Here is a 7,794-nt window from a genome sequence, read left to right as displayed (position 1 = left end):
TCACCTCGGGGCGCTTGGGTGGCTCAGTAGGTTAGGCGCCCGACTTCCTCTCACATCAGGATCTTTGTGATTCCTGAGTTCGAGCCCAGATTCAGGCTCTGTGCTGAAGGTGTGAGGCCTGCTGGGGATATCTTCTCTCTTCCTCGTCTCCCCACACCGCTGCTCCCCCTCCCTCTTCCACCACTTGTGCTTTCTCTCAGAATAAAACAATTGAAGCTCTTTGAGCTTCAGTTTCCTCATCTGTAAGATGGGGAGACAATCCAACCTACCTTGGGTTTCTGAGGACTTTCTTGTTACAAAACAAGGCCCAGAGGAAAGGGACCAAGGGCCTGGTGTGTGACCTGTCCTGTCAGGATACTTCTTGAGTATTTACTATTGAGTCATATTTAACCTTTATATTAAACCTAGTTTAGGTTTTCTGTCAGAGCTGCTTAGGTTCAAATTCTAGTTTTGACATCTGTGAGCTGTGTGATTTTCGATAAGTTACTTTGCCTTTCTGGGCTTCCGATTCTGCAGCTTAAAGAGGGGATAATAATGTATCTATTGTGCAGGGATTTCTTTTCTTTTAAGAAAGAGAGAGAGGGAGCGAGGGAATCCCAAGCCGACTCCCCGCTGACAGCACAGAGCCTGACGTGGGGCGTGAACTCACGAACCGTGAGATCGTGCCCTGAGTGGAAACCAGGAGTGGGACACTTAACGAGCTGAGCCCGCGGCGCTCCTGCTGTGTCGGGGCTTCCGTGGGGGTGAGGAGGACCCTGGGCGGCGTGCCCCAGGCACTGCCACGTCTCTGTGAGTGTCCGGGAAGCCGTGCTGGCCGGCAGGACTCCCTAAGGTAGCCACAGCCTGCAGGGGGCGATGGGCGCCGTCAGGGCCGCGCCTCAAAACTGCCCTCTCCCTTCCTGGGACCACAGGGTGCCAGAGAAAACCCCCATCTCTACAGAGATCCACGGCCAGCGCTGCTGTATGGGTGAAATGTGGGGAAACAGGAGGGAAGGGAAGGTGTCCCCACCTGGTAACCCCCCCTTCCGAGGGGGAAAGGCCACAAGCACAGGGAGGCCGAAGACAGGTCCCGGGAAAGCCCCCCCCCGGGGACAGCAGCAGATGGAGGGGGGCCCCCACAGAGGCAGGGGATGGGGGGGCAGAAGGTCCGGGTGCCAGAGCAAATGAAGGGCTGGAGGAGGAGGAGCTGATGGAGTGAACCTGCGTGGTGGCGAGGGCGAGCGAGGAGGAGGGGCCAGGAAGGCAATGACCTTGATGACCAGGATGTGAATCAGCCGTGGGCGCAGCCGCAGAAGTGAGATTGTTTAGGAGCCGAGGGGGCCTGGTGAGGGGTTGAGGGCAAGACTCCTTCCGGGAACTCGCCCCGAGGGGACTGGAGGTGTGAGGGCGAGGTGCCAGTGTGATGGGGTGCCGGCATGGCGCGCCCTGGGGGGGGGGGGGTCCTTATTTAAGTGGACGCCAGCTCCTTCCCGCCAGCTCCCCCCCGACAGCGAGCTGCCCAGCTAGCAAGACGCTCCGTCGTGGCCGCAAAACCTGGAGAGCAGAGGACCCACAGCACGGGCATCTCGGGGAACCCGATGCTTTCCCGTCTGCGCCCCAGGGGTCTGTCTCCAGTCTTCACGGCGAGAAACCAAGGTATTTGCCTAGTATGGACTGTTGCGCGCCGACGCTGGAGAGGAGCGCTCTGGCTCTCTCCAACATTCCGGGGCACGGGAGGAAGGGAGGGGGTGGCTCAGGGGCAGAGGTCTAGGCCCACTTTAGAGATGGGGAAGACTGAGGAGCAGAGACGGCGGTGGTGGCCTCGCTCGGGCCAGGCCGAGTCGGGGATAAGGGCGGTTCTCCGCGCTTCCAGGCTGCTCCCCGCTGTGCTGCGTCTCGAGAGAATTGCTAAGTTTGATTAACCGGAGCACTAATTGGCGGAGGCCGCAGAAAGAGCCCTGAGTCGTGGCGAGGCTGGTCCTGTTTCCCGGTGATTTACAAGAGCGAGGCGAGCGTGCGCCCCCATCTTAACAAGCGGCGGAACAATTGGGGAGTCACTGCCTTCTAAGAAGCCAGCGCCCTGGCTCTTCTCCCCCGGAGAGAACCGCGGTTCCCTCGGACGTGGCCGTGGCCGTGGCCGTGGGGCGACGGGGGTTGGGAGTGTGCCAGGAAGCAGGGTCTCCTTGTCCGGAGGGCGGGGTCCGCCGGCGGGCGAGGGCTTGTGTTTTGGGCCTGGCTCCCCAGGTGGCGGGCAGGTACCCCCACTGGCGTGGGCGCAGGGAGGAGAGCTGGCCAGAGGCCCCGGGGGTGGAAAACCCTGGCTGGAGGCCGCGCGAGCCATGGGATGCGTGGGTGGCAGTGTCGGGTGGACCCAAGGGTCCCGAGACGTGGTACGAGATTCCTCCTCCCCGGCGCCTCTCAGGGCGCGTGGGCACCCTTGGGTGGCTGCGTGTGAGATCCCATGCCCGGTTTCGCTGTCCCCATCACTCCAGCCCCCCAGAGGGCAGGAGGGGAGCTTACCCTCGCTGGGGGACTGGGGAGGGTGATCTAGGTGTCCTTGGCCTGTGGGGGAGAGCAGGCCTCACTCCCCCACGAGTGGGGGGCCAGTACTGCCAGTGACGGGGGGGGAGGGGGAGGGGCGTGGGCCCTCTGGTTGGCAGGCTGTTTCACTGTTCACGTGAAGCCACATTCTTCAATTTGGTCTTCCTCTACGAGGATGGTTTGGCTTTAACGTGCCAGCTTTGGTCTTTTCACTCCCACGGCGACTTGGGGAGGGGGTGAGGGCTGTTGGTTTCACGCGGGGGGGCTCCGGAAATGACAATGGGCAGCGCGGGCCACCAGAGTTCAGGCCGCCATTGCAACGTGTCATCCCCTGAGGGCGCCCCCGGGGGGGGGGGCAAAGGGTGAAGCCTCCGACTCTTGGTTTGGGCTCAGGTCAGGATCTCATAGTTCATGAGTTCGAGCCCCGTGTCGGGCTCTGCGCTGACAGCTATGGAGCCTGCTTGGGATTCTGCGTCTCCCCTCCCTCTCTCTCAAAAATAAGTAAACATGTAAAACCAGTGGCACCCATTGGCTTCTCCGGGTGACGAGGGAGTAGAAGGGCGAAGCCCCTTCCTTCCTGCCGTGGCAGCTGCGGGGCTGGTCGGGAGAGGGGGACGGAGGCCGCCTCCACCGCGAAGGCCAAGATGGCCCTGGCGGCCCAGGGAGTCCGGCGGGAGCTCGCCTTCCAGCACTTCCGGCGAGCGCCAGGCTCGCTCAGACTTCAAGTACTCGGTGCTTCTGGGAGATTCTTCAGGCAGCCGGACAGGCCAAACACACGGAGTTCGGGGTGGTGGGGGCTGCAGAAGCCGGAGAGCCGGCGGACGCTCCCCGCGAGGAAGGGCCTTCTTCCATCCGCCCGGCAAGAAGGACGTGGTTTGACCACGGCTCTGCCTGGCGTGAGCCGAACTCTTCCGGGAGCCATTTTTGCAAGGACCAGGCCTCAGTGAGGAGGTGCCTGAAGCGGATAGAATCGTTTTCTGTGTGAAACTGGGGGCGGGGCAGGGACGGGGAGACACAGGCTAATTGGAATCGGGGTAACTGGGGTGGGGGTGGGGGCGGATGCTTTTTCCTTTCTGCTCTGGGCGCCGCTGCTCTGCTTGGGTCACGTTCTTCACCAACGACGCGCATCACTAGGGGGCGCTAGAGCCCTTCCCGAAAGTTCCTGGGGAAGCCGCACTCCCCTGGAGGGCTGGTGCGGGAGGCCTTGGCCCCGGGTCCTGCCTAGCCAGGGCCCGCCTTGGGATTTTAGGAGAAGGAGAAGGCGGCATCCCAAAGGCCCTCCCTGCGGAGCCCCCAATGTTGGGGTGGCTTTTCATTTCCGCAGGAGCCCGAGCCCTGGGGGTTGGGGGAAAGANAGTGCCTGCATCGTCTCTGTGGAATACAGCCTGCGCCCCAGCCCCTAGCGGTAACGTCACAGCCGAAGTGGGGGGGCTGCTCACATCTGCCTGCTTGTAACCTTTCGTGAGGTCGGGTGGGGACAAGCGACTCCAATTTGCTGTGATGTCCTGGGTAATTATTTCAAGTCCATGTGATCTGCCCCAGGGCCGTGTAGGGTTTTCCTGCTAAGCCTTCGCAAGATACCTGTGTAGGTACAAGGTGAAGGGTTGCGGCCCAGAGAGCTTCTATGAGGGAGGGAGGAAAGGAGAGAGAGTCAGTCAGTCAGTCCTGGGAACCATGTTTTTTATAGACTAGAATCTTCCTGGCGTCAATCCTGAAGGGGCAGTTTCTTCACTTGGGTGAAGGTCATTAATCACTTCTGTGATGGGAAGTCCAGGTTGAAAGGGGCCTGTGGTGCGTCCTCACAGACCGCCACCGAGAGGCTCCATTGTCAGCCTTTCCACCACACAGACCTTGTCATTTTACCTCCGTGGTATTTATGCTCCCTTCCCACCCACACCCACGAGTTAACTCGAGAGAATTTTAAGGAATCCCTTTTGACCCAGTCAGTGGACAACGTGTAAATCCTGTCTGCTCTATGCAGTGAGGGTTGCCCTGGACAGAAAGAGCCGTTGTGGGTGGAATTCAGGAACTCTGTGGACACGTGTAAATGGAGGCCATTTCCCCTCCTAAATGCACGCTGCACGCCTGCAGCCCGGGCCCAGCTCACAATTCACTCTGGAAGCAGTAAGCGCGAGGGTGTAACCAAGCCGCTGTCTCGCCCTGGAAGTCACGATTTATGCTCCTCATTTTAATTTTCCTCAGCGTAGGTCCCAAAAGGATTGATTAAATTTGCTTTGTGGAACCCATTAACGCTAAACTGAATCATGGTGTGGCCCTAGGTTTAGAATCCGTTTCTAGTAAATTCTCTGCACACGGGACCCTAGGAGTCCTGTATTCCTCTGTGATAGGATTTTAAGACCGTTCATAAATGAAAAGGCTTATTTACTCAATTTACCTAAAAGGTATTAGTAATTAACTGACATCAAGAGACCACCGCATGCAGAGGCGACGCATAGGCAATGGGAGCTTTTGCAAGAGAGGCTATTTGTTATGTGGTTTGAATGAGAAGCTGGAAAACTCCAGTGGCTTATCAGTACGTCTTTGGTACTCTGGCTTAACTGTGTGTTAAAATAGGTAATCATGACTTATGACTAATTTTTATTTTACTGTTTCTTTAAAAATTAAAAAAAAAAGTTTTTACTTATTTTGAGAGAGAGAGAGAGAGAGAACAAGCAGGGGAGGGGCAGAGAGAGAGGGGGAGAGAGAATCCAGAGCAGGGTCCACATGGTTAGTGTGGAGCCCGATGTGGGGCTCGAACTCAGGAACCCTGAGATCGTAAGCCAAGCCCAAACCAAGAGTCAGCTACTTAACAGAACCGCCCAGGCGCCCCAAGATTTTCTTTGGTCATCGGACCGAGCCAGTTGCATAGCTTATGGAAAATCTAGATAAATAGCCTGACACAGGCATATATGCAAATTAATGGCCATTCTGTTTAGAAATCTTTTTAGAAATTATGAAATCATTAACGTACGGCAGACTTCCTTCCCTAAGACGAGGGGGAGGAGGAACCAGAAATATTGGCAGATGGAGGGGAATTCAAGACACATGGCCTGTAAGTGGGCCTGGGCGCATTTTCATATGATGAAAAACGTGTTCCGGCTCTTAAGTATGGCAGCTTTGGAAAGAGTAAGTGCCCTGTGGGCATCAGGGCGCTAAGGGACATGGCAGTGCCTTCCCCAGCAGGGTTATCAGGAGCCCAGCCCTTGCAGGGGAGGGCGCAGACAGGGAATCCGGGCTCACCTTGGCCCGAGCCGCTTCTGTGAACTTGAATGACACACTCAAACTTTTCTAAGTCCCTTCCGGCTCCATTTCTAGAATGGGATGCCTTGGCTGGCCTAGGGTGCTGGCCGTCAGCCCACTGGATGAAATCTGGGTATTTGTGAAGGAAGTTAAGGGCGAAGTCCTTCATGGCCTCCCGGGGGTGGGCTGGCTCTGGTGGGTGGACCCCATTCTCATTCCGGGCCGAGTTCCTACTCTGCTTTACAGCAAGGCAGCTGCTGTGCACGCCGCCCGGGTGGTTTGCCCCAGATGGAATGCGACGTGGGTCACTGCCTTCGCCTTCCCCGTTTGGACTCCTCCATTTCAAAGGCCCTGCACACAGCCGATTTGCTGTTCAGCAGGTGAGAGAAATGGCTTCATTCGCGAGCAGCGCAAGATAAAAGAGAGAAAAGGCAGCAGCGCTCTCTCGTTGTCTTTTAAAGTGTTTGGGGGTCTGGTGCCAATCAGAGGAGTTTATAATCAGGCGGTGTGCGGTTGTGCAGGCCGGGCACTTAAAACCGCATGCGACTATCAGGTGTGTGATGCACGTAAATGGGTGGATGGGAAAGTCACAGAGGTGCCGGCAGCCTAGCCCATACCCAGAACATTCTTTTCGAAGGTGCCCTTTTTACCTGCAGTACCTTTCCTGGTGTTCGTTCAGACACTGCTTTTAAGGAAGGGAGAGTAGCAAACGTTTTTCTGGATTTCCCTGGTTGGAGCGGGTTAAACTCCAGTTTTGAGGAGGGAAAATACCAAGCGCCTTGCCAAGCAGGGTGAGCTGGTTCTTGTTGGATCAACATGTTGTCAGTACAAAGCAAGTGTGATGAAGCCCGCCTTTTCACACTAAAACCAAAGCCCTGGCCCGCCAGCCTGGAATTGCTGAACTAACCATCCTCTCCCATCAGCCGGTCTGTATGCAGATTTAGACCTCTCCCGGAGGCCGGGAGCCTATCAGGCCTCAACTGATTATTCTAATCAAGTGTTTTAATTAAGCACTTATTGCCAGGATCACAGGAACGAGGCCTGTTTCCTAGCAGTAATGGGCAGTATTTTTTTTTTTTTTTTAAGATTCTTCTTTACGGTGATAATGTTTGGCTTTGTGGGGGTGGCGTTAATGTTTGTCTCAAGTAGGCCATGGGAAGAGTCCCCTGTGAAGTCTGTAGTGCTGAGCCGGTAGTCTGGCCAGTGGTCGGAAAAATAAAAGAAATTCAAAGAAAAGATATTACCAACTAGGCTGCAGATATAGGAGTAACCCCAACTGCATCGGTTTGCACCCTCCCCCTAAAACACATGCTGGCTAGCCCCAGACTTAAAAAAATAATATATATATAAACACGCACACATTGGGTTGGCTTTTATTGGAATGCCTAGATGCAATCTATAGTCAAGTTATGGAAAATTCAGGTCACATATAAAGTTAAGAAGGCAAATGAAAAGAACAATACAAATCAGACAAAATTTACATCTCAAAATATCATGAAAGCATTTTGACTGGCTTTGCCTAAAATACTTTGAATATCAATTTCTTTTTTTCTGTAAGCTAATTCTTTTCAGTATACAGTTCCCCCACCCCCGCAACTCTTAGAAAAAGGTCTTTTGTTTACATATTCCCCAAGGTCACTATTTCTTGTAAAAGCATGTCCAGATCACAAGTCTTTTTAGAAAGAAATAGGCTCATTATACCTACTAACAAGACACTAATTGGGTTGATTTGACTTCATCTAAAAAGAAGCACCATGAGAGATTCCAAATCTTATTTATCGGTGCCAGTGCAAAGGACCAGTCCATGTTGAGAAGAGGGTAAGATTATGATTTCATTTCTGTCCTGTGGAACAAGCTTTTCATGGTCAATACATCAGAGACACTTCTGAGAATTTCGACTCAGAGCCTATTTCAACCAAAAGTACTTACAGCATGCTAAATACAGTCCAGCAGAAATTCCATCGGACAGAACTGCAAACACCTAAGTTAACAGGTAAAAAAGAAAACGTAAAACAGAGCCATGGTTATGTGGTC

Source organism: Crocuta crocuta, unplaced genomic scaffold (assembly GCF_008692635.1).
Source record: "Crocuta crocuta isolate KB4526 unplaced genomic scaffold, BGI_CrCroc_1.0 scaffold90, whole genome shotgun sequence".
Classification (NCBI taxonomy): domain Eukaryota; kingdom Metazoa; phylum Chordata; class Mammalia; order Carnivora; family Hyaenidae; genus Crocuta; species Crocuta crocuta.
The sequence above is the reverse complement of the archived record's forward strand: the minus strand, read 5'-3'. Positions refer to the sequence as shown.